The sequence below is a fragment of the Acomys russatus genome, chromosome 18, assembly GCF_903995435.1.
Source record: "Acomys russatus chromosome 18, mAcoRus1.1, whole genome shotgun sequence".
Classification (NCBI taxonomy): domain Eukaryota; kingdom Metazoa; phylum Chordata; class Mammalia; order Rodentia; family Muridae; genus Acomys; species Acomys russatus.
Genome location: NC_067154.1, coordinates 29,486,213 through 29,492,212, shown reverse-complemented (window position 1 = coordinate 29,492,212; position 6,000 = coordinate 29,486,213). Strand labels below are relative to the sequence as shown.

The window sequence follows — 6,000 nt, the reverse complement described above, 5'->3', positions numbered from 1 at the left end:
TGCCTGTGTTTCCTAAGCAGCGCAAAGGGGAGCTAACACAACAGAACCTCCCTTCAAAACTGCCGTGAGATTGCAACGAGCTGACATAACTTTGTAACCTCTCTGGAGTGGTGACTATTTGCTGAACTAGATAGCTCTATGGAAATTATAATTCTTTAAAGACGGTGGTTACTTAGTGATATTAATAAATTAAGGAGCAGTAATTCCCTGAAGACAAGAGCTAAAAATAGAGTTGAGTTCCTACAGTACCATCAGGGTCAGTCCATTCACTGTTTCTGTGCCTCTTTTATTTAAATAAAAATGTTTCTTTCCTCTTTCAAAATGCCTGTAATAAGTGCAGAACCACCAGCCTTCGAATGTGTGTCTCTTAGAGGTGATGTCTCAGTTCAGGTTTCTATTGCCTTGAGAAACACCATGACCAAAGCAACTTGGCAGAGAAAGGGTTTAATTGGCTAATAGTTCCACAGCACTGTTTATCCTGGAAGGCAGTCAGGGCAGGAGCTGAAACAGGGCAGGAACAAGGAGGCAAGAGCTGATGTAGAGGCCATGGAGGAGTGCTGCTTGTTGACTTGTTCTTCTTGGCTCACTCAGCCTATTTTCTGACAGAGCCCAGGAGGAGCACCACCAGCACAGGAATGGGATGGGCCCTCCCTCATCAATTGCTTATTTTTTCTAATGTCCTACAAGGCTCATCTGCAGCCTGATCGAATGGAGGTGTTTTCTTAACCAAGATTCCTTCCTCTAAGACGACTTTAGCTTGTGTCAAGTTGACATAAAACTAGCCAGCACAGGTACCTTTTCTGGAGCTGATTGTAAAATCTGTGCTTAGTAAGTCAATTGAAGCTATCTACTAATTTTAATTTAGTTAATTAATTTTCATAGTTTGGTTTTAGAAGTAAATAAACTAAATTCTAGAAATGTTAACATTGAACCAACTTTAAAGTAGTAATGAGAGGGCTGGAGTGATTGCTCAGGCAATAAAGTGCTTGCTGCACACAAACCTGAGTTCAGATCCCAGCATGCTGGCACATTGTAATCCTAGAACCATACAGGTGGAGACAAGAGCCTCCCTGGAACTCAGTCAGCCAGCTAACCATGCTGAATTTGAGGTGCTCCAGGTTCAGTGAGAGACCTTTTCAAAAAAGATGGAAAGCAAATAAGGAAGCCACCTAGCTCCTCTGGTCTACACACACACATACACACACACTACTAGAAATTAGAACTCAAAACTCCCAGTTCTGTCATAAATAGCCTAATTTGGCCCGGTAAGTTTGCACAGTAGAAAAGCACTGGGTGCACAAACATAAGGATCACAGTTCAGATACCCAGAAGCCATAAAACCACTGGTAGATTTTGAATCCTGCCTGTAATTATTGCTTTAGAAGGCAGATGCAAGGAGTCCCCAGAGTAAGTCCCTTACTGCACCTAGCCATATAGGCAAGCTCTAAGTTAGACTAAGATGCTAAGAGACACTGCTTCAGTGAATTAAATGAAAAAGCAATAGAAGATGACTTTCCACATCAGCCTCAGTCCTCCATGTGCACATGCACACACGGGCATGTACATCCTCAGGAATTCATACATGCCTATAATAATAAGCACACAGGAAAATGGGAATAAACAGGTGAGCCAAATCATGGGTCACACTGACAATGAGTTACAAGGCAGTAATAGTTCTGGATCCTTGTGTGGTCTTGATGTTTGCAGAAGAATTTCTATAAAACTCATCTCCAAACAAACCAACACAGTTAAACTTGCACCTCGAATTCAAAGGACTATTAGCAGGATGCCTGCAAAGCCCCACCAGAAGGATTTGATTATAATGAAGAACAACAGTATGACCATAAAGGAGGTGGGCTCTTTGGAAATTAGGAATGATTTCCAGGACAACTTTTTGGGGTATTTTAAGATAAATATCCTACGTGAAAAGGATAATACAGCAGTTCATTTCTGTGACAAATGTCAATTTCCTATCAAAGTCTATGGGAGAATGATTCTATGCAAGCATGTTTTTTCCTATGTGCCCAGGCTGTAGTGATGCTGTGCAGCTGATTAAGCAGTGCACGGGAGGTTCTCTCTTCATGTATAGCATTGTTCAAGGTTATAAGAGAACATATCTATCTCAGAGAGACTTACAAGGTCACATCAACCACTGCCATATGAGAGCTGGAAAGCCTGTTACCCATGCTTCACTTGAGAATATTCATCCTCCTATTGCCCCACCACCAACTGAGATGCCCCATAATTTCATAATGCCACCAGACAAGCACCATATGAGCCATATGCCTCCAAAGCTCCACATCGTGATGCCTCCACCTTTGTTACAACATGTGCCACATGAGCACTATAATCGGCCACATGAGGATATTCATGTTCCTCCAGCAGAAATGTCCATGGCTCCACCTCCACCTCCTTTGGCAAATCAGGAGACCTTTTGTATTTCAACAAGAAAGCACAGCAACTTAATAACTATTCCTATTCAGGATGACTCAAGCTCATGTGCTAGAGAGCCACCACCTCCTGACCCAGCACCTGCTCACTGTCATGCTGAGTATCAGGGTCAGCCAGTGGTGTCACAACCTCATTATATTATGCCTCCACAGCAACATTATACACCACCCCACCTCCTCCACCACCAAAAGCCATCCAATGCCACATCCTCCCCAGGCTGCTGGTACTCCTTACTTGGTATATAGCCACGCCCCACCTCCACCAATGACCTCTGCGCCACTACCAATAACCCCTCCCCCTGGACATATCATTGCCCAGATGCCACCTTATATTAATCATCCTCCTCTAGGACCCCCCTCCTCAGCATGGTGGTCTACCTGTAACTGCACCCCCTCCTCATCATTACAATCCTAACTCTTTATCCCAGTTTACAGAAGATCAAGGAACTTTGAGCCCTTCATTTACACAACCAGGAGGAATGAGTCCTGGTATATATGGTCTGCACCAAGAGGGACAGCACTTCTTCCCTGAATGCAGAGCCTGCCTTCTCAAACTCACTACCTGGACCATATCATCCAGACCAAATAAGATACAGACCATGTAACCAGGAATAATAGTGCTTTGAACTGAAGCTGTGACAAAGACAAAAGATTAAATCAGTCAGTCTTTTAATTAAGCTTTGACTGTTTGGGGAAGGAAAAATACCTCTTTTGAGGTGACTATAAAACACAAAGTCTTGTCTCTTAACAGTTCTGAATCTTGACCTTAGGATTGCTTTCAAGTACTATACTGTAGTGCAGATAAGTGGCTCAGTTGAGCACAACTATATCTTAACAACTGTTACTTTGGTGTGGTAAATTGACCCAGAAGTGACTATTTGTAAAAAAGAAAGAAAGAAAGAAAAATTGCAAATTTTTCACTGTGAGAAACATTGCTCTTATTTAAACCCAATGCTTAGTTTCTGTTGTGATAGTTTATTTAACCTCTGTAAAAATATTAAATTTCAAGAGAGTTGTAAAAAGCAGAAACAAAGTGGAAAAATAAATAAGTTATGTAAAGTAACACAAATGGACTTTATATTTAACCATACTATGAATATCATTAGTACAATATGTAATAGACTGAAAACTGCAGGAGAAAAGAGACTTGATGAGTGACTATAATCCTGAAAATTAATAATTAATAATCTTAAACATGAGTGTAGCTCTGATTTGCATTATGTTAACCTTCAAGTCAAGTCATTTATCATTTTGGTATTTCTCATACTTTAACAACAGAAAACCCAAAGTAATCTGTAAGAATATTGATCTTACCTGCTTCTTTGGAATGCACAAATTATCTCTGGAATGGCAAGAACCAGAATTTTAAAAAGTATGTCACAATGTCCTATTCTTATTTCAATATCAAAGCCCAGTGCTGCTGTAAGCTAAGGAAAAAATAAAATCACTTGAAATCGGACAGTTGATGAAATTTCCCAAGCTCAGCTGTATCTCATTACACCAAGTCCTTTAGTTACTAGAGTATGAAACCATTATGAGAAAAGATGACACTATCTGTGATAAAGTATGCTGACATTCCCTTGTTCTGCATTATCTCACACACTTGCTTCCTAATGTCATTCCAGCCCTTCTAAGCTTAAATTGTGTGTGTGTGTGTGTGTGTGTGTGTGTGTGTGTGTGTGTGTGCGCACATGTGTGTGTGTGTCCAATAAATGTTCAAAGTGAAATGGAACTTCACAGAGTGTGAGAGACCATTCTTTTTAGGGCAGTGAGACTCTATTCTACTGGTCCTTTTTCAAGACACTTTGGGACAAAAATATTTTAAACAAAAATAAAAGTATCATACCAGAATAGCGGGTATTGTAAAGGGCAGTGAGAAACACTGCATTTTAAAGAAGACTCCTTCATTTGAAGCGATGATCAACCCAATCTGGTGTGTTTATTGCTATTCTATGGCAGAATCTAGAAGCCTTGTCCCGTGCTTTTGTATGTTAGAGCCACCCACCCCTGAGAGTGTACAGGAATGTTATATTCTACTCTGTGAGCCAATAAAAGAGGCACCAAACTTTTAGCTGAAAAAATAAAGACAACCGCACCAGACCCCGCTGTCAGCTCTGCATTTTCTCTGTAATTCATGTCAAATTCATCTCCTAAATATAGAACTAATAATGAAATTAATTCATTATTTCAAACATACCAGAAAAAAGCAGGAGGAAGCTGACAATAGAGCAAAGAACAATTTGAGATCCACATAAAATACTTGAATTTGACAAGCAGCCACACCTTAATTTGGCTTCCCCAAATAATTCTAATCTATTAAAGCAAACAGAGTAGGACATTGAGGTTTGTTCAAATTGAGGCTGCACAGAAAGCTATGCACCTTCTAAGAGTCAAGTCTTTAAAATGTAAACATGCGGAAATGAGTTTAAAGTTTAATCTGCTGAGTGTTTCAAGCCAGAGTCCAACATAATAACATGTGCATTTTAGGAAATGATATTATGCCTTACAGTCAGAAATATGAATCAAAATGCTAATATTTAATCTGAGAGAAGTTGATGAAGCTAGGACAGACCAATGACAATGAAAAGTAGAAGAAAAAAATGTATTCAACAGTGAGGAGCCACTTTTGAGATGGTAAGAATGGGAACACAGATGGGAAAGCTCTAACAGTTTGGATTTTAATCTGGTTTCTCACACTGGGTGACTTACTACAGAGGAATGTTACTCTGAATGATTGCATGGTGAGAAAAAGGAACACACCCTGAACACCTACTATGTGTCAAGCAGTGTTTTAGGAGCTAATACAACATTAAATACAACTGGAGCTTCAATGGTGAATGGATAAACAAACTGTGCTGCATCTAGACAAGAGAATTATTTTTAGCAGAAACAAAAACGAGAATAATGAAAGAGGTCTCAAGCCACTAAAAGATACAGAGAAACTTGAAAACGGCTGACATGTAGCTAAAATCTATAAATTGAGACGTTCCTGTCTAGAAAAAAGGAGACCCAGAAGACAAAATTGACAGGATTCAGGAAGCTCCCAAAACCTACAAGATTCACAAGGTTTCTCACAGAATTATATAAACAGAAACAACTGCTGGAAAGAAGAGCCTCTTCCCAACAGAGCTGCTTCCAAGTTCTGCAGGGACCTCTAGGGCTACAGCTGTCATGAGGGGTCACAGTTCTGCAGTGGACTCTTTTTTTTTTTTTTTTTAATTTATTCTTGTTACATCTCAATGGTTATCCCATCCCTTGTATCCTCCCATTCTTCCCTCCCTCCCATTTTACCATTATCCCCCTCCCCTATGACTGTTCCTGAGGGAGATTACCTCCCCCTGTATATGCTCATAGGGTATCAAGTCTCTTCTTGAAACCTGCTGTCCTTCCTCTGAGTGCCACCAGGTCTCCCCCTCCAGGGGACATGGTCAAATGTGAGGCACCAGAGTACGTGAGAAAGTCATATCCCACTCTACAATCAACTGTGGGGAATGTTCTGACCATTGGCTAGATCTGGGTAGGGGTTTAAAGTTTACCGCCTGTATTGTCC

The 6,000-nt window shown here is 40.4% G+C and overlaps 1 pseudogene; it reads left to right on the top strand.

Moving 5' to 3' along the window:
• The first annotated feature begins 1,636 nt into the window (after positions 1–1,636).
• Positions 1,637–3,065, top strand: LOC127202027 (E3 ubiquitin-protein ligase Hakai-like; annotated as a pseudogene).
• Positions 3,066–6,000: the final 2,935 nt, after the last annotated feature.